The following is a 22,500-nucleotide window of genomic DNA, read 5'->3' as shown; positions in this document are numbered from 1 at the left end:
CAAATTGCAATTATGTTTAATAATCAGATCACCAGAGGTCAAAAGGTCACCAAATTTGGGTTCAATTGAAAATTTTAGGCACCTCCATAAATATACCTCCAGGACCAGCCAGACCAATATTTGATTACTTTTTCTGCCTTATTTCATGTCTAGATACCTTAAGAAATAGAATGATATCCATTAAGTGTACTAATTGGCCAAATCAAGAAAAGGAAATGCTATGTAACAAGGTAAATTTTCAAATTTGTTGTTTTTTTCGCCTCAAAATTTTAAAAACTGATAAAGCTCATGCTGCTGGCGGAAATTTCTGATAATTTCAGGTAGATTCACCTCAGGAAAATGCCAAAGAGAAAGGCTAGTACCGAAAGACCAGCACCTGTCAATACCGAGATTTGTATAATTCACTACGGCAACGTTAAAACAACTGACTACGTCCGGTTCTCCCAACTGCAAAATCCAGAATAATGTTTTGCTAGTATTTGCAAAGTCCAGGATAGAAGACAATCTCAATCGATTGGGTCGTCTCTTTGGCATGATAGCATTTGTGGACAAAGCCCTAACAGTATGGAGAAAATCATGTTTACAATCGTGAATGTTATCAGAGATTCACCAAATATCTTGAAGTGAAGTCACCGAGGGTTGCTCTATGAGGCCAAGTCGTGGCAATTCAGCTGACAAAGTTATATTTCATCAGAACAGTATCTTCTGTAAAAGCTATGAGAGAAAGAAAGTCTGTGTAGGAGGGTCTTGGACCTCACAGGGTCTTTTATATTTTTCACATGGTGGTGGGGACACTTTTATCGCATTAGCAGAAGAACGGGGTGATGAAGAACTCGCCACTCATATTCAAGGGTATGATCTTTTTGCTTCTGAGGCAAGGTATCCCAAACATTGCCTCCGGAAATACTGTGATCCATCAACATGAAGGAGTTCCAGTGGAGGCAAACCAGGAGGTCATGGAACGTGTAAAGTCTCATGAACTTTGTTTCTCGAAAGAATGTGAAGTGATTGATCGGAAGATAATTATTGGCCACAAAATAATGCTCATGATAGACTTTACATACATATTCATTGAACATTTATCAAAAACTCCCTATCGCACAGACACTGAAACTAAAATTGGAAAAACAGAAACTATACTCAGAAAAGCTGTGCATTGTATCTCTTGATGGACGGGGTGGGAAACTGCAGTCTGCCTTAGTATTTAGCAATGATCTTGATCTTCCTACTGTTGTCAGAAATAGCTATTGTTTGCATAGGCCTATTAGTCAAATTGATGATGTTGCTCTACTCCTACGCCAGATAATTAAGGATGCTTTCTTGAAAGCCGTAGACATGCCATGGCCACCAACTGCTGGGTACATAGAAACCATGGAAAGTCCTCTGCCAGAAGATTTACAGAAATTCCTCCTGGGAGTTATTTGTGGTAATGGGTCATTGACTTCGTCAGAAAAGACAGAGCGCCTTGTGTCTTCTCTTGGACAAAACATCTGTCCTGCCGCCAAAAAAAGGCGAGTAGATGCTACCAAAGCTCGTTCTTGTGTGTATGACACTCCGTCATATTTTTTGTAGTGCACAGTTTCATGCTTATGAATAGACTGGGGCATGCAAAAAGTTACTCCTTCTCGCTAGAACTTGAAACAGCCCTAGCCACCGCCCTAGAAGACGCTACCAGTGTTTTTAGCACTGACATTAGTTGTAACCCCTCTGGCCCGTCCTTATACCACACTGATTTTGACAACTTCGATCAGTAAGTCAATGATCAATGTGGTAGTGGTTCTGTGCACACAGCACATGGGATTATGTTGCAAAATATCCAGAAAAGTGAAGCTGTGGCAATGCCATCGATCCCATCAAAATAAAAAACTTGGAGGAGGTTCTTGGTAACATCTGAGCCAGAAAATCTACCATCATGTTATATAAACTAGAGGAGCAGCCCTTGGATGACTATCAAACACCCAATTGTTCCAGGTAGTGATGGGAGGTTGGGCCAATCAGGCCAAATTAACATCACCTGGTGCATTGATAGAATGCTTAGCAGCTCAGTCAGTCAGTGTGTTCCAGGATAGCGTGGTTTCATATCTGAAAGTGGAAATAAACCCGCCAACCTTACAATGATTGATTACTACCCCGTAATCAATCATCCAATCAATCAGCACAGTACGGTTCAGAAATGCCCAAGGATGTCTAGGCAGTGCTCAGATGAATTTGGCATGATATGAAATTACATTGTTTGACTTGAGTGTTTGCACAAGGGCATACCCAATACATTGGAAAAGCCCGGACACTTACAAGGACCACATAATTATGATAGGGACCTTCCATAAAGTATATGACTACTTGAAAATGGTTGGCAAGAAGATGAATGGGTCAGGGTTTTCAGAAATATTGCTGGAAGCAGGACTGATATCAATTGGCTCGCTCTAAGGAGTGATAACAAGAAAGTATTATAGCAGGGCAATGCACTGACATAAGGCTTTGGCAGAAGGACTTGTAAGGATGTTACTTAGAAAGTTTGAGCCACTGGATGGTGGATTACAGCAGCGAATCCCAGAAGAATCAATGACAAAAGTAACCAGCCTAATTACAAGCAGAAACAAGAAAGGTTCGGTTCAAGTCATAGATCATGGTCCATTCCAGGAGTACTTGGCTGATTATATTGAATTCTGACTTTAGATTAGGAATGGAAGCCTTGAAAAGACTGGTGTATTTTGTCTGTCTTATGTCGATCACATTTGGCTGGTGCTCTTCATGGCAGTAAAGAATAATGATTTTTACTTGTACGGAGCTTGTTTAAGCATGATGGCAGATTTGTTCCATAGTTTCGATGGACAAAATAATGCACGCTATTTGACATTTTTCTTTGTCTATTTGGCAAACATTGTTGAGACTCACCCTAAAGCAACTGAACTATTGAAGCTTGGAACAATCAGCATAGCTAGGTCATTCATTCCAGGAAACCAATGTGCTGGGGACAGAACAATAAAGGAAACTTTAATGAAGCATGCAGCGTCCCATGCTGGAGCTTAAGGAAAAGGTAATGGGGCCTCAGGACTACTAGGGAATTTTGAAGCATACAGACATTGGGTGAAAACTGCTCATGAGAGATCTAGGTAACTAGAGGTGATGCTACAGATTGTGAATATAGGGGGGAGGCGAAAGCAGCAGAGACAGCGAGCATCATGATACCTGTCTATCACAGATCTAGAAGAGTGAAAAAGCCACCAGGAAGATCATTGATGCTGTGGAAAGTTTTCCACAGGGCTGGTCTGTTTCTTTTCTGGTACTTCTGTTCTTACTGATATTTCAAAGGATATTGCGAGAGACTGAAGAAGAATGATGACTTCTTTGCTCCATTGCCCAAACAAAGGCTGTAATCTTTCGCTGATATTGGCAAGAAAGAACTTGTGAAAACATCAAGTAACAAAAGAGTGGAGTACAAACAGCAAGAAAATATCGCATTCAAGTTGTTGGTCAAGTCCCATAACCATAAATTGGATGTCCAAGAACTTCTACGATACCCACTCATGCCTGTGCCATCATCACTTGGGACACCAGATGGGTATCTTCTGAAGACAGACAAGAGCAAGGCATGCCATCCCTTAGTGAAAGACATGAATGATGCGGCTATTCCTCCTGACAAAGATACCATGAATTATTATTATTATTATTATTATTACTATCCAAGCTACAACCCTAATTGGAAAAGCAAGATGCTATAAGCCCAGGGGCTCCAATAGGGAAAAATAGCCCAGTGAGGAAAGGAAATAAGGAAATAAATAACTGAAGAGAACAAATTAACAATAAATCATTCTAAAAAAAGTAATGTCAAAAGAGATATATCATATGTAAACTATTAACAACGTCAACAACAAATATGTCATATATAAACTATAAAAAGACTCATGTCCGCCTGGTCAACAAAAAAGCATTTGCTCCAACTTTGAACTTTTGAAGTTCTACTGATTCAACAACCCGATTAGGAAGATCATTCCACAACTTGGTAACAGCTGGAATAAAACTTCTAGAGTACTGCGTAGTATTGAGTCTTATGATGGAGAAGGCCTGGCTATTAGAATTAACTGCCTGCCTAGTATTACGAACAGGATAGAATTGTCCAGGGAGATCTGAATGTAAAGGATGGTCAGAGTTATGAAAAATCTTATGCAACATGCATAATGAACTAATTGATCGACAGTGCCAGAGATTAATATCTAGATCAGGAATAAGAAATTTAATAGACCGTAAGTTTCTGTCCAACAAATTAAGATGAGAATCAGCAGCTGAAGACCAGACAGGAGAACAATACTCAAAACAAGGTAGAATAAAAGAATTAAAACACTTCTTCAGAATAGATTGATCACCGAATATCTTAAAAGACTTTCTCAATAAGCCAATTTTTCGTGCAATTGAAGAAGACACAGACCTTATATGTTTCTCAAAAGTAAATTTGCTGTCAAGAATCACGCCTAAAATTTAGAAGATGGAAATGCTGTTTTTCACTCAATGAAGGAAATACCGAAAACATTCATACAGATATGTCAAAACATCTTGTCTCTCTCTACATCTGAGAAATCCAGGGGGATTTTCAGCACTGACACTTATATGCCCAAATTCAATAAAATTCCTGGAGAGATCAAATTATGGCTCAGGAGAAAAATGTTTGGTTAGTGGAGAAAACACAACGCGACCAGATAAATGGAAAGAGTTCTTGACTAATGACTACAATAAAACTCGTCTCATTGAATTACTCTTGAGGGTTTGGTGCATGGAGGAGGATATACCAAAGGTAAAGAAGAAAAAGCGTACTTTAGTTTGAAAGGGCAAGGCATACGAACTCAAGGCAGACAATTGGAAGATCATTGCATTTCAAATAAAATCTCTTGACTTAACCCAGGAAGAGACTGTCATTTTCTATGCCAAGGATGAAGGGTATAAATTTGTTCGTGGTTGAAGTCCAGACAGTGATATATTCTTCATACATCTGTATTATGCTCCAAGCCTGGGTGTGCAGCTCCTTTTTGTTACTGGCACTGGGAATAGAAGGCGATTGATAGATTTCAAAGAACCATCAATAGGGTTCACACCAACTTACTGTGCCACTCTCCTTGATATACTTGGATTCAGTAGATGCGATACAACCAGTGCTTTATAAGGAATTGACAAGTTAAAGCCAGTGTGAGTTCTACAGAAACGCCAAAAGTACCAAGAAGTCTTCAGTTGCCTAAGGGAGTCATGGGAGGTAACCAAGGAAATTTTCCTTGCTCTTCAGAATTTCACATGCACCATGTATTCTGCCAAAACTAAGACAAAGGAGGTTAACCAGCTTCGATACCAAATGCTGAAGTTAAAGTGCAGTGGGCTGTCACTGGCTTCAAAGATGAATGTTGATCTTTCATCTCTTCCACCACCGAGAGTGTGTCTAAATGAGAATATCAAGAGGGTGACCTATTAGGTTGCGATTAGGAAACATACCCATTGTCCCATGCCTGAGGTCCCTCATACAGCTGCAGATCCTGGTTGGATGATGAAGAATGGGAATATAGAACTCTGTTTGTTCAAGGGAACTGCACTTTCTACAGTATGGCGTGTATGCTTGAGATGATGGACGATGATGAGACGTCTGATGATGAAACCCTTGATGAAAATAATGAAAGTGATGGAAATTTTGATAATGACTATGAAAGTGATGATAGTGGATCTGACTCGGACTAAGAAATTCACAAGTGACAAGAAGGTAGATTTCAGTCTTGAAGGACTAAGGACCTCCTTGTATCACAAGATATTTCCAATAAGTGCCTTTCCATTAATAAAAAGTGGATCCAATGGTATCCAAGTAGACTATAATACTTTACACCTTGCATAGGTAGACTTTTTTCTGTAGCCCAAAGCAGCACAGTATGAATTTTCCCAATGAGGTCTTGCATCATATGAGTATATTGTACATACATGTACAGTGTTATTGTATTTCATTCATGATATTCGTAACCCTCAAATAAAGCATTTCTGTTGTTGATTTATGCACTTTTCCCCAATTTTACTGACAGACTTGTTGAGACTGACTTTATGGGATACTGTGATCTCGAGAACCTGGGTGAGGACAAGAATATTATCTCTTTTGCTTCATTCATGTAGGAGTTTAGCCAAGTCAGTATTGCATTATCCAGAGTGGTGGCCGTGTTGAATTTCAGCATGATGTAATTAGTTGATATTGTTGAGAAAACACACCAAAATAGTTTCCGTAACACTTCTCTGAGAAGAGTTATGAGCTTTATCCATTTTTTACGATGTTTAGGCAAAAAAAACGACGAATTTTAAAGCTGACCTTGTTTCATTACATATCATTTCCTTGATTTGTCCATTAAGTACACTTAATGGGTATCATTCTATTTCTTGAGGTCTCTAGAGATGAAATAAGGCAGAAAAGGTCATCAAATATTGGTCTGGCAGGTCCTGGGGGTACATTTATGGAGGTGCATATAATTTTCACTTGACCCAAAACTTGATGACCTTTTTACCTCTGATGACCTAATTATTAAACCTAATTGCAAATTGTCTATTTTATCAATTAGAGAGGTACAAAGCAAACATTCTGATATGTCCTTTATATTTCTGTGACCATTTAGTCCGGAGTTATGTCTAATTAAGTTTCCCATACCCAGAAACTGTCAGCTGCAAAATTTGGTGGTCATCAAATAAAGTGGCCGAGGAGTGGTAGTCAGTCCCACTTTTTTTCAATGGGAACATTTAAAAAATGAGAAAATGAATCAAATACTACAACCTAAATCCACTTTTGTCAATTTTAAGGGGGATTGCAAGGTGAGCTCACTCAGTCCACGGACCACAAGTACATTGACTGCACCCATATTTTCTTCTGGCAAGTTTGAGTAAATGACTTCGGCCAAAGTGAGCAATAATACTTTTTTTTATCATCAGATGCTTATCTAATGCCCATTCCAAGTGCTCATAAGCTGCTGTGTTCAGGGAACGTAAGACCTTAACCACGTCCTAAGACGGGGAGTCTCCTCAACTGAAGGGCAGGATTACTCCAAGTTTCACATGAGCATAAAAAGGTCCTCTGAAATATATAAAAAAAAAAAAATCTATCCTGTTAAGTCTAAAAAATTGGCTTAAGGCTGAGTGATATCCTTTATCCGCTGGAATGGAGAAGAATTTTTCTTTACAAAGCTGAAGCAAATAATCAGCAACTATTGGTAGAAAGGTTCCAAGAGGATGGGTACCTTTTCCAAGACACCTACTACTAAAAACAGCCTAGACCTGATAGAGTGCTGACGAGTATTTGCAGAGGTAACCAAACATTTTCTGTGCTATCTGACGAGAAAAGCTTTTCTATGATAGGACATTGTGTATAAGCTCCAGTCATGAAAATGTGCAAACTTCACCGCCTCCTGGTAAATCCTAATGTGTGGCTGGCATAGTGGGTTAAGGCGTTGAGGAAGTTACCTCACCATTTTGCTAACATGAGTAATAGGTCTGTATACCACCCCATAAAGAACTCTATTTATTTCCTTTTTTAGGGCAAAATGGAGGAAGAGCTTTGATATCAAAACCGCTCAATGTATACTGAAACAAGTCTTCAAATGTTGCTACTGGATCTAGGACCAGTGAGTAGTAGACAAAAAAGCTTGTTGTTGAGAGAAGTGATAAAGATGTCTAATGTTATGAAATAACACAAGGATAGGATTTCCTTTACTATTTGAGGACATAAAAACTATTCTGAGTCAACTATCTTCGTCTTCTGGCTCAGCTCGTGTGCCACATCATTGTTCTTTCCTAGAAGGAAATGGCCTGTCAGTGTTATTAATTGTTCTTTTGCCCACTCGAGAGTCTCCACTACTAAGTGACAAAATTCATTGAACATAACTCCTCTCTATTTGTGAATATAGGCCACTAAAGAGCGGTTGTTGCTCATCAACATCACCCATTGGCCTATATTAAGTGGGGAAAAGTAATAAAGGGCAGCCACGCTGCCCTTGATTCTGGCCTGATATGGTTTTAACAGTTCAACTCTGATAAAAAATCTGATACTTTCTGATGATCTGAATGGGCTCCCTAGCCCTTCCTATGATTGTCTAGGAACAGATAAACTCCAGAGGGGGGGGGGGGGACTGTTAACAAAACTCCTTTTTATCACGTTAGTGGTTTACAACCACCACCCCAGATCCCCCTTGGCATCTGCTCCAAGGGTCACCAGTGTTTGAGAAACATCAAGGTGTTGCAACCATGATGACTTCAGTTACTATTGAAGGGGTTGTAACCAAAGTCCTCCTCTTGGAACTAGCGGTTCCCGAGAAGAGATATATCTTAGGAGTTTCTGCCAAGATTAGTGTGGGAGACTTGGATGCTGAATAAAAGGGTAAGCCGATTGACGAAGTTATGAGATCTCTTTCTCCAATGGGAATACTTTTACTTGCACGGTGTTGATTTCCATCTCTATGTAGACGAACTTTTGTGAGGGGATGATAACATACTTACATCAATTTATCAGGACCCCCAGATCCTCATAAAAGTTTAGAAGTCTATCCTGAAGTTTGAAAAGGTTTTCCCTCAAACCTGTAATAATCAGCCTCTCATCCAGGGAGCGAAAAAGCCCTATTCCTTATATTGTGAGCCCAGATTGTCCCAAGAATAAACAGGTATATGGATAGCTGTGGATCAGTCAACAGACTGAAGCAAAAGACCTTCAACTGGTTAACCTTCAAACTCCGAGGAGCCAATCAAACCATTATATGGGCATCCTGGATCTTGGAAATGGAGAGGGTCCTCTGGAACTGTCTCTTGGAACCTAACAGCTGACAATAGAGACTACAAGGTTTGGGTGTGTAAGGAGAACTTTCCACTTTATGTATATAGCACCTTTCTTATTTTTATACAATACACCAGTAGACAAAGGAGATAAGACTCAATGGTGTGCATATCTACATAAGGTAGTCTGACCGGATGACAGGCTGCGACTTGACAGAGTTGATAGGAGTAAGTCAGTAGGAATCTATGAAAGTGTTCTTCATGGTGGGAAGAGATCCTCTCTGAGTTCTACGTCTTATTTCACCCCTAGGGAGGTGACAGGAATCCTCTTCCTATTCCTCAGGCTAGAGAACTTATCAATCACCGATGAACCAGGGGTAGAAAAAGAGGAAAATTGCATCCCACTTGGATTTCATGGTCGCTTGTAAGTGATGATTCGAAGAAGGATCCGGGCTATAGGGAATTACCATGATAGTAAGTAATTCAAAAATAAGGTCCGAGCCTTATGCTGGTACAAGGTGAGATGCAAGATTTGAAGTAGTCTTCCACCTAGAAACCATAACTGTATATCAACTCATTGACCTTACTTACTTACTTCTTACTCTCCTCTTTTGTGGAAGAATTGTCTGTTCGGGTTATCAAGAATTGACTATTAGACCTAGTTTTTCGTTTAGTTAATACCAACTAATAAAATCAGAATTGATGTAAATATAACTGAGGCTCTTTCATGTCTAATATCATAAACCAAATCAGGATCTGGATCTCTATTTTTAATCAATCTATCTATTAAACTTCCTTATTTCGGATTAAGTGTGGTTTGGAGGCTAATCATCTTCAACGATATACCCTTTTTCCTCTTCCACTCATGAGTGACATTTAAATCTTTAAATATCTTTCATATAAAATTCCTATTAAGTCTGCAGCTTATTTTCCTGATTAGAGTTTTTCACCTTTAGTTTAAGGAATATATCATAACTTTCATTGTAAGCCATTGATCTATATACTTTCTTACTCTCTACACATGCTGCTATTTCCCATCTACTCTATTTAGATATTATAATCTGCATAGAAATATACAATGTGGCCTTTCTGATATTCTAATAACTGTTATTACAACTTCTCTGTTCCAGGTATGGCTTGCAAAAGAGAAATGTGGTTAGTCACTTCATCATTATTTCATATTAGTACTTAATCATCTCATTTGTAATAACATACTTATTGCGTCTTTATATTCAACAGATCGTTTCGTCCTTCTAATATTCTACATCATCGCTTCACTAAACATTCACAAATGATTTAAAAATTTTACGCCATTATTTTAGCTAGTTTTATCTCATTAGACATTATTCAATAGTTTTGCGAAGCACTTACTATACTTATACCTTTTTTCCTGTCTTAGTATTAGAATCTCTTATGGATTCTGTTTCATTTATAAGAAATTCCAAGCAATTTCTGCTCTCATATATTTCATTGATAAAGAAGTTTTAATTTTTTTAAAGGATTTCAAATTGTTTAGGATTGTTCAGTCTTTGTTCCATAAAAAAACACAGTTACTTTATATACCTTATTAATAAAGTCTGCAACTTTGTATTAATATATCTTAAGAGTATATTTTAAAACACTGGAGTTGTTTTACAAAACACGTAAACAAAAGGAGTGGTGAACTTTAATCAGTTCTAAAGAAAATTCGCATGCTTACTTAGCTAGCAATTACATGTTGAAATTCAGTAGCCCTTCAATCTAGGAAAAGATGGGTATTTGAAAAAGATTATTCAAGATATTATAAGAATATAAGTTAGAATCATATAACAACTACATAAATTATATAAAAAGTGTCTTTACCTATGTTCTTTTTTTGTTGTTGTTCGTAAAGGATGTTACATGAAACGATTTTCTTGATAACAAGTAAATAACTTGGTTATCATATAGGAAAAAATATGTATTCTGAAAGGATTTGTTTGATTTTCTAGCTTTCTTATTAGTCCGTTGGTTATTGTACTTGAAGAGTATACATGATAATTTAATCAATTTCACATCCCTAGACCTAAAAATATTAGTGTAACTCTTTATCAAGGTCTCTACGTTTTTTTAGAATCTGAATCTCCAATGTCACCATATTCTTTAGTAACGAGAATTTAGGATAAACTATCCCTTCTTCCATAAAGTGATACGCCTAAGAAAATGCAGCAATGGTAAAGTACAATTACAAGGAGTTGTAAATTCATTTACATTTATAGAAAGTGTAATATGGACACCGTGGCAGGACCGCTAGTCATGAGCAAGCCTCAACTCATCACTGCTTCAGCAATGAACTTTTGTGAAATTAAAAAATTCCACTAATTTCCATATGGAAACGGAAGCCATTGAACGGGATTATAGATACAAATTATAAGCCTTTGCGAAGAGCCTTGAGAATCTTCAGTTGTTATTGTTATTGTTTTCATAGTTCATATATGTTTCTGACCAGTAAATATTGATATGATTATCAATGTTACCTTTTTTCGCTATTAAAAGTTCTCGTATGATAAAATGAATTGTAGGAATTAAGAATTTTCTGTATTTCATTATAAAAGAAATCTAATCCTTACACTTTCATTTCATACTTACTGAAAACGAACAGGATAATATTTTCCGATAAAAATATTCAGATTGAATACCAATTAAGCATATTTACTACAGAATCTAGCAAAAATGCCCAAGTTGGTGATATCCTATGGTTATACAATCTGTATTTCACAGATAACGTGATGGAATTTCCCTAACGCCTAAAAAAAGGAGAATTAAAAGCAAGCTTGCTCCAGGAAAAAAAAAAAAAAAAAAAAAAACTTTCCGAGTACATTTTTGATACAGAATAAGTTGAAATATAGAATCCTGTTCAGTGTGTTTTATTCCGATCCTTGAATTTCTGTGTCTATGCAATATATTTTTACCGGTGCATCTTTCACGAAAAGTAATTTTCCAATTTGAACGTACTGAAAAGAGGATCCATACTCGCAAAAGGTATCATCAAACACATTTTGTGACTGAGTAGCTTTTTTTCTTTTTTTTTCTTTTTTAAATGATTAAAAATAGTATCTCATTAAAATACGCTTGCTGATGAAAATAATAGACAATTTTATATGTTTATAATTACTTTTCCTATATCCGTGAATGTGAACAAAGAATTGTTTATCTATAGTTATCAGTCACCATGTGAGAAATATTGATATTATTTAGTGTATGAATCAATGACTGATAAAGGTTTTTGGAGTTTCAAACCATCCGATATTTTGAATTAGTTGAAGGTGTGCTAGAAGAAGTATGCTATAACCCAACCTTTATTCAGTGATTGATTCATTCAATAATTTTCTATCAAATTGAAATTTGATTATGATGGTAGAATGTAATGTTTATTTTTTTTTTCTTTTTTATTCCAATGGCATAATTATGTTATTCCAGTGACCCATCTAGGGCTTACCTAAAAATATGTTGATTAATTTATTTGATTGAAAAAACAAACAGACTAATGAATATTTTACTTTTTGAATTTCATTGGGAATCAGCTATCCCAGTGATGAGCTACTCTAAGTAATCAAGAAAAAGACAAGTAGTATAAAAGTGTCATCAATATTCTCCTACGATGAGCTAAAGCTATACTAACTTTGTGACAATTATATTACATTTGCAAATACAAGTTCAATAAAACCATGGGAAATTGTATGATGGATATTTTTTTTTTCAATATTTTATTGCTTTTATCTTTGATTCACAAAAAGAATATAATTCGAAATAATATGAAACCATGACCAGCTCTTTTCTACCCACATTTCACTTGAGCGGTCAAGTATCGTTCTTCATTAAAGCTGAATTTATAGTTTAAAAATCAAAAAGTTACCAAGCAATATTGTGTTTTAACTCCAAATTGAATGCTAATAGCCTCAGCTATATTCATTATGTTTTAGCGTTTATAAACCAGGGCTTTATGACCCTTTAATTATGCTATTTTTTTATCTCATAGACTGATGAGTTATCCTACAATGCAGTATTTTTTCTTTCTTTATTTTTTTTATTAATTTTTTTTTCAATAGACTGTATTCTCTAAAAATTACCGTTTAATGCCTGGAACTTGAGTATTTATATATTAACCTATAAATCATATATATAACCTACATCTACGAAAACTAAAGAAAAAAAATAATTCTAATGGTAGATTGGGGAGGTCTCTTCAATATATTTTCTTTGAATATGAAACGACAAGGGAGACTATAATTTCTCACTTCTATGAACATCTGCCCAAAACCAAAAATTTTTTTTTTCACCAACAATTAGTTTCACTCTATTAATACATACATATATACATACATACATACATACATACATATATATATATATATATATATATATATATATATATATATATATATATATATATATATATATATATATATATATAGGGTCTAGGACAATTCCCGTGGACAATTACCTCTCGTGGATAGTTACCCCTGAGGATAATTACCCCCTAGGACAATTACCCCCCTAAGACAGCTAACCCCGCAGGACAACTCATTTTATAAATGGTTTAAAATAATTGAAATGAAACTAATATAACATCATTTAAAATAATTTTAATATATATAAATACATTTACATAATTAAGTAATCCAAGTTTTTCTGTGTTCCAAAGATCAAAATTCTTTTGTCAATTAGCCCAGAGTCAAAAAAGCAGAAAATCTACACCATCTTGTATTTTGGTATATTCATCTGTTGAAAGAAGTTTCTGGGTATTTAAAGGGGATGGCCGTGAGCGCGAGAAAGGTTGTCGATGTCGTCTAATACTACGTCTTAAATGATGAATTGGTGGTAGGTTTGCTCCGGTGTGTTCATCAATGCTTCCATAAGCCTCGGAAAGTATTTGCTGTGCTTTTTTTTCTGTACTGATGGCTCTCATATTGACTCTTTGGATAATTTTCGCAGCATCAATTTTGGCTTTAGATGGTGCATGAGTGTTGTGACGGGCCGAGAGAGGATGTGAACTCAAAGGCAGATTGGAAACGACTGAGTTGTTTATTATGGAACACTCTTCTTTATATACAAAATCTCAAGGCAACAGGACATGACATGTTCGAGAGACAGATAATGTTACTGAGCAAAACGGAGACATGATCATTCAGGTTCTTTTTAGTGCGAGGGAAGAGCGCAGATACAAGCATAATATATACAAAATAATTATGTACAATTGTGTGACACACGGTTGGTACATGGCTCCCCCCATAAAAATGACATACTGTACATGTTAAATAGGGCACCCTGATCTAGAGAGGCGAACTGTAGGCGGGTCATCTGGCAAAAGATAAACAGGTTTTAGACGATCAATGGAGACCCAGTCTTCTTTGCCCCGAATGTTTAGGAGGAATGCTTTCGGACTGCGTCGGATCACAAGGAAAGGGCCCGTCTAAAGGGGCGTTAATGGTGGCTTGCTGGTGTCGTTGCGCAGGAAGACGTGCGTTGCAGAGTGCAAGTCCGTTGGTATGTGATGCTTCGCTGGGGGCTTGTAAGTCTGGCGGCACGGAGTAAATTTTCCCACGACATGACGTATGCGCTGGAGATCGTTGGAGGAAGTCGTAGAAGGGAAAAATTCGGCAGGTACGACCAACGGGTCGCCATACACCATTTCGGCTGCCGAGACGTCAAGGGCGTCTTTAGGAGTGGTCCTTAGTCCAAGGAGGACCCAGGGAAGCTGAGTAAACCAGTTGAAATCATTGCAGCCGGACATCAAAGCTGCTTTGAGGGTGCGATGAAAACGTTCAACCATTCCATTGGCAGCGGGGTTGTAGGCCGTTGTCTGATGTAGGGTGATGCCCAGGAGATTCGCTAATGACGTCCATAATTGAGAGGTGAAAGTTGTTCCCCTGTCAGAAGTAATATGCTCAGGGATACCGAATCTTGAAATCCATCCAGAGAGTAAGGCAGATGTACATGAGGCGGACGTTGCAGTTTCCATGGGAATGGCTTCAGGCCAACGAGTGGAGCGGTCGATGACGGTAAACAGGTAACGATGTCCTTGTGATGTGGGTAGGGGGCCTACAACGTCGACGTGAATGTGTGCGAAACGACGCTGAGGTTGAGGAAAGGTGCCCACTCCTTAATCCGTGTGTCGATGTACTTTGGAAGTTTAGCAAGAAGTACACGCACGGACCCATTCCTTAGCATCATTAGAAATGCCGTGCCAAATGAACTTTGCCTTCAGCAGCTGTGCAGTAGAACGGCACGAGGGATGTGAAAGGCCGTGGATGAAATCAAACACCTGTCGGCGCATGGGAGCAGGAATCCAAGGTCGCGGTCTACCAGTACTGACGTCACAGAGGAGGGTGTGTTGGAGTCTTCGAGGGGAAAATCCTCCCAACTGAAGGACGTGCAGGATGTCCTGCAAGCTTGATACTCTGAATCCGGTCGTTGGGCTTCAGCCAGGGCGTTGTAATCCAATCCCAATTGAATGGCAGCCAACGTGTTTCTTGACAGGGCATCGGCAACGGGATTCATTTTCCCAGGGACGTATTGGAGGGTGCAATTGTATTCAGCCAGGGCGGAGAGATGTCGGCGTTGACGGGCGGACCAGGCGTCAGACTGTCGAGTGAAGGCGTGCACCAGAGGCATGTGGTCTGCACGAATGACGAAGGGCGTACCTTCTAAGAAATGGCGAAAGTGACGGACAGCCAAGTGCACCACCAGCAATTCTCGATCGAAGGTAGAATAACCCGATTCTGCCTTGGACAGTTTTCTGCTGAAGAAGGCCAATGGGCGGGGCGAGCCTTTGACCACCTGCTCGAGTACTGCTCCAATAGCGACGTCGCTGGCATCGGTGGAGAGAAGGAGAGGGGCGTGTGGGATAGACAAAGTGAGAGCCACAGCAGTTAATAGGGCTTTCTTTGCATTGCAGAAGGCTGCTTCTTGAAGGGGACCCCACTTCAGGTCCTTTGGCTTGCCCTTGAGGGAGGCGTAGAGGGGAGCAAGAGTGGCGGCAATGGCTGGCAGAAAATGGTGATAATAGTTGATCATGCCCAAGAATTCCTGCAGAGCTTTTACGGTCGAGGGCGTGGGGAAATTCTGAACGGCTGCTACCTTCTCAGGGAGGGGATGGACTCCTTCAGGAGTGATATGGTGACCTAAGAACGACACTTCGTTGGCGCCAAAGGTACACTTGTCGTACCGGACTACAAGGCCGTTTTGTTGCAGGCAGTCGAGCACGATGCGCAGGTGACGGAGGTGTTCCTCTTTTGAGGAGGAGAACACAAGTATGTCGTCCACATAACATACACAGAAAGGGAGGTCCCCTAAGATGCCATCCATGAGACGTTGAAACGTTGCCCCAGTATTACGAAAGCCAAAACAGGAGTAATTGAAGGTGTATGTGCCAAACGGAGTGGTGATGGCGGTCTTGGGGATGTCTTCTGGGTTCATAAGCACCTGATAATACCCCTTCAGGAGGTCGAGCGTAGAGAAAACCTTTGCTTTGTGCAAGTAGGAGGTTACATCGGCAATGTTTGGGAGGGGGTAGTGATCCGGTTCTGTTTGCATGTTCAGGCGCCTATAATCCCCGCACGGCCGGAGGGAGCCGTCTTTCTTCAGAACGATGTGTAAGGGTGACGACCATGGGCTGGAGGCCTTTTGGCAAAGGCCCATTTTCTCCATTTCGGCGAACGTCTGTTTGGCGGCTGCCAATCGTTCCGGTGCCAGACGTCTGAATTTTGCGAAGACTGGGGGTCCCGTCGTCTTGATATGGTGATAAATACCGTGCTTGGCAGGAACTGTGGGCGTTTGGCGAAGTTCTGGACGGAAAACTTCCGGGTACGACGTGAGGAGGTGGGCGTAGGCATCCGTGGGTGCGCTGATGTGGAGAGCGAGGTTAGAGGGGGCGGGTTGAAGAGGTGTTGACAAGTACGAGTCTGCGTTGACCAATCGTCGGTGGGCGACATCGACCAGAAGGTGGAAATGAGAGAGGAAATCCGCACCGAGGATTGGCATTGTGACGTCAGCAACGAGAAACTTCCAATTGAATTTACCGTTTCCGAACGATAATTTGAGGCTCTCGTAACCGTAGGTGGTTATCGCAGATCCGTTGGCAGCTACCAAGCGGACGTCGGCAGATGTAGACAGACTACGTTGTGCCTTGAAGAGTTTCCTTGGCAAAAGAGAACGACAAGCACCCATGTCTACCAAAAATCGCACGCCCGTTCCTGCATCCTGTAAAAAGAAAAGATTAGAAACATGGGAGGCCACCGCCACAAGCGATGGCCTACTTACACGTTTTTTGGCCACTGACAATCTTTGGCAAATTTCTTCGCGGTTGCCCCGAATCTGAAGTGGTAGTAGCAAAACTGCGGCGGATGGGAGGTAGTAAGTGGCTGTAGAAGTTGTTCGTTGGGGCGCGAGCGATTGGTGGGTGGTGGGCGGCTTTGTCTCCGCTTCGGCACGTCACGGGGTAGGCGTGTATGTCCTACGGCATTCATGTCAGCTTTGGTTGACGTTGAATAGGCATCCTCGTCGTCAGGGGTGGAGGCGTTGATGGAGGTCTTGAAGTGGCTGTCCATAAGGGCGTTAGCTTTGGTCATCAAGTCCTTTATGGGTAAACTATCGACATCGGGTATGGCAGCGCGCACAGGTTCAGGTAAACGGCGTATCCAAAGGGCACGGAGTAGGTTCACCTCACGAGGAGAGCCGTCTGCGGCAGGTTGAAGGCGAGCGATACTGGTCATTTCCTTGAGGGCAAGCGAAGCCCTTTGGTCCCCCAACGGTTGTTGCGAGAGCTGAAAAAGCTTTGCTATACGGGCGGCTGGCGACGGCGAGTACTGCTGCAGAAGGTATGATTTGAGGTCGTCATACGCTATTGGGGTGTCTCCTTGTTCACAAAGCCAGTCGGATATTTCTGGGAAGGTGTTCTCGGGTATCGCCGCGAGAACATAATCCGCTTTGGTGGTTGAGCGAGTCACGCCCCTGATACAAAACTGGACTTCTGCGCGCTGAAACCTAGCAAACTCCTCTCCGCTGGCAAACGATGAAAGTTTGAATGGAGTGGCCGCAGCACCAACTGCCGTAGAGTTCGTCATAGTACCAACGATGAAGGGGCGAGGGGGTGGGGGTGGAAAGCGGTGAGAGCGAGTCGACTTCCGGGGTCACCAATGTGACGGGCCGAGAGAGGATGTGAACTCAAAGGCAGATTGGAAACGACTGAGTTGTTTATTAAGGAACACTCTTCTTTATATACAAAATCTCAAGGCAACAGGATATGACCTGTTCGAGAGACAGATAATGTTACTGAGCAAAACGGAGACATGATCATTCAGGTTCTTTTTAGTGCGAGGGAAGAGCGTAGATACAAGCACAATATATACAAAATAATTATGTACAATTGTGTGACACACGGTTGGTACAGTGTGATTTTGAAGAGTACCAACAACTTCACTTCGTTGAATATGAACTTTTACTTTAACTTTGCAACTGGCTTTTTTTCTTCTTTCTTCACACTCAAAAGATACAACACCTTTTGACAAATGTTTCTGCTTAACATACATATATCCATCAAGCACTAGGATGTCTTTTCCACTAGAACTTCTGATAAAATCCATGCTGCTTAGGGGATATTGGTAGTTTCACTAAATACCAAGAAAAGTGATGCCAAGGAACTAAATAAAAAAAAAGGTTTTCTTGAAACCATTTAAGAAAAGTAGTTTATAAACAGTTTCAGAAACTATATAATTGTACTAAAGAGTAGTTTAGAGAGCAACAACATTTTTAGTTTATAAACAATTTCAGAAACTATATAATTGTGCTAAAGAGTAGTTCATTAGAGCGCAACATCAGTTTAAGGAAAGTTTAACGAATATTGTATTTAAATGATTTTCTAAACATTAAAAATACTTGAAACTTTGTTATATTAGTGTTATTTTCATTATTTCCACCAATTTATAAAATGAGTTGTCCTGAGGGGTAGCAGTCCTAGGGGGTAATTGTCTTTCAGGGTAACTGTCCACTGGGGTTTGGGGGTAATTGGACCATGGGGGTTAATTGTCCTAATACCACACGCACACACACACACACACACACACACACACACACATATATATATATATATATATATATATATATATATATATATATATATATATATATATATATATATATATATATATATATATATATATATATATATATATATATATCACTCACTCACTCACTCACTAAATCCCGTCCGGAATTCTCCGGGTTGGGTCCTGCATGTGATATCGCCATTCTCTCCACAGACTCCTATCCAATGCCATCTGTGCCAGCTGCTGAAATGTCTCGCCTCTATTTGCTTTCTTGAAGGTTTTCACCCATGTATCTCTTGGTCGTCCTCTCGGTTTATTTCCGGCCACTTGACCATGCAGCACTATCTTTGGCCATCTGTCCTGTTCCATCCTCTGTACATGCCCAAACTATCTCCTCTGAATATATTCCACTCTAATCAGAATTGTGTCCTCAACACCAGCCATTTCTCTCACTCTCTCGTTCGTATTTCTGTCCTCCTATCTTACACCACTGATTCTTCTCAGACATTTCATTTCAAAGGCTAATAACTTTTTCTCTTCTCTCTTCTTCAATATACAGCATTCAGCACCGTATATCACTGTGGTGATTACTATTGCTCTTAATAGCCTAATTTTCAACTTAATGGATATATTTCTATCTTTCCAGATTCTTCTTAGCCTTCCAAATGCTTTCTGGCCACTTGAGATTCGGTCTTGAATTGCTCTTTCCATCTTTCCATCTGCTGTGAAAAACACTCCCAAATATTTAAACTCATTGACTTGTTCCACTTCTCCCTCTGATAGCTTTATTTCTAAGGCCTCTCTCTGGCGTCCAATTTTCATACTTTTGGTTTTCTTTCTATTTATCACTAATTCATACCTACTGTACTGCTCCTCCACCATTCTCAATACTCTCCCGTATTTTTGCTGTAATATTTTTCTCTCCTATTTTTTGGGATTAGAATTCTATCTAATTTCATACACAAAATTGTATTGATGATGACTGAATGTTTTTTAAAGGCGACCCTTAATGATAGTTTTCAGTATAAATCATATTTTGTTAAAAAAAAAAAAATGATTTCTCAACAAAATTTCCTTAAATCGAATAACATACAGAATAATTTTGTACCCAGGAATACTGCATTGTGGAAATATGTTTGAAAACGGAATATTTAGAGAACTTGCAGAGTAAACTGCTTGGGTAAATACTGCGATAAACTGACTCTAACTATATCGTCGAAGTTTTGTTATTGTGTCATCACTTGAATAGAGCATGAAAGAAATAAAAATCCTACACATAAAAGGGAGGAAAAAATTACGAAGCCAAACAAATAAAAATAAAAATGAAAATATTTTTTTTCAGGCATGTTTTTCTCGTTTTCTGAAAGTATTCGGGTATGTGTTCTAGGTAAAATAAATTAAATAAAGGCGTAACACTATTTTCTTCAACTATTAGGTGTATATCATTCAAAGTTTATTATGGTAATAGGCATTAGGCCTTGTTGCTATTTCTTAGTGAAATTAGTAAAAAGTCCTGTATTATGATATCTAAAATTTACTCGCATGGAAAATTACTCAAATCCCCACTTCTATCGAGGAAATCATCTTCTTATCTCAACCGATAAAGTTTAAAACCAATGAACAATACCTAACCATAACTATATTTCTAAATCTTTTCTTAGTGACCTAACATTATTTTGAAATGAATTCCACCAACATTGCTATATTCATAGAACATTTTATCCCTCTAATCCGCAATAATAATACATTGGAATAACACAGTTTTTCTGACAATATTTTTGGAAGATTTAGCTCCACCCGACAAGAAACGGCATTTAATTTAATCACTTCATATCACCTCCTATTCAAAATTATCAAGCGGTTCCGAATTAAAACTTGTCAGGTTCTGCTGTTTGGGAAGTGTACTGCAAATAAATGAATTCATGTAATCTTTTGTAGATATCAATTAACAATCCCTTTCGTCTTGAGTGGTCGGTACACTGCTATTTCTTATCACAACTAAGCACATTTTTTGGCTTAATTTTGGTATATTTCTACCGTTTTCTTTAGCGTCGATTTTTTTATGGTACATTGTAGAGATTTGAAATGCAGATATCCGTGGCTGTTATTTCAATTCATATGGGTTCATTTATTCAAAAAATCTATTCTGAATATCTAGACAGCTTATATGTGTATAATTTTTATTCTGTTAATGCAAATTTTATATCCTTACCTCTTTTTGTGATTAATGCATACGTTTCAAAGGTGTATTAAAGATTTTGTATGACTAAGGGAAATGTTATTTGTAGATCTAGGGTTGGTGAATCCCTTAATAGAGATTTAGCTAGAATTAGTGCATGGTGCAAATTATGGGGTATGAAGTTGAATCATAACAAAACTCAAAGTATGATTGTAAGTAGGTCAAGGACGGTGGCTCCTCAACATCCGGATCTCAGTATTGATAATGTTTCTTTAAATTTGTATGACTCTTTCAAAATTTTAGGTGTGATTCTCCACAGCAAATTTACTTTTGAGAAACATATAAGGTATGTGTCTTCTTCAATTGCACAAAAAATTGGCTTATTGAGAAAGTCTCTTAAGATATTTGGTGATCAATCTATTCTGAAGAAGTGTTTTAATTCTTTTATTCTACCATGTTTTGAATATTGTTCTCCTGTCTGGTCTTCAGCTGCTGATTCTCATCTTAATTTGTTTGACAGAAACTTACGGTCTATTAAATTACTTATTCCTGATCTAGATATTAATCTCTGGCACCGTCGTTCAATTAGTTCATTATGCATGTTGCATAAGATTTTTCATAACTATGACCATCCTTTACATTCAGATATCCCTGGACAATTCTATCCTGTTCGTAATACTAGGTAGGCAGTTAATTCTAATAGCCAGGCCTTCTCCATCATAAGACTCAATACTACGCAGTACTCTAGAAGTTTTATTCCAGCTGTTACCAAGTTGTGGAATGATCTTCCTAATCGGGTTGTTGAATCAGTAGAACTTCAAAAGTTCAAAGTTGGAGCAAATTCTTTTTTGTTGACCAGGCGGACATGAGTCTTTTTATAGTTTATATATGACATATTTGTTTTTGACGTTGTTAATAGTTTATATATGACATATATCTTTTGACATTACTTTTTTTTAGAATGATTTATTGTTAATTTGTTCTGTTCAGTTATTTATTTCCTTATTTCCTTTCGTCACTGTGCTATTTTCCCCTATTGGAGCCCCTGGGCTTATAGCATCTTGCTTTTCCAAATAGGGTTGTAGCTTGGATAGTAATAATAATAATAATAATAATAATAATAATAATAATAATAATAATAATAATAACTATTATATGCATGTCTTCCATTGTCTTGGGGTATAGTTCTTTTGCTTAAGGGTACACTCATCGGGCTTTGCCTCTTCATGCTACATTCTAAAAAAAATACTCTTTTAAGTATCTTGGGAATCGATTTATTTTCAAAAAATATCATTTCGGAATTTATTCCATCTTATCTAGGGGCTTTCCATCTCATAAGTATTTTTTTCAAGGATAACGTTGTCTTCAAACTCACTGAATCCATTCATGGGCACATCAAGGTCTTCCTCATCTTTAGATATGGCAATCAAATTATTCCTCTCATATCTCTTATTCATGACCTCACTAAAGCTTTCATCTATCGTTGACTTT

Source organism: Palaemon carinicauda, chromosome 4 (genome assembly GCF_036898095.1).
Source record: "Palaemon carinicauda isolate YSFRI2023 chromosome 4, ASM3689809v2, whole genome shotgun sequence".
NCBI lineage: Eukaryota > Metazoa > Arthropoda > Malacostraca > Decapoda > Palaemonidae > Palaemon > Palaemon carinicauda.
The sequence above is the reverse complement of the archived record's forward strand: the minus strand, read 5'-3'. Positions refer to the sequence as shown.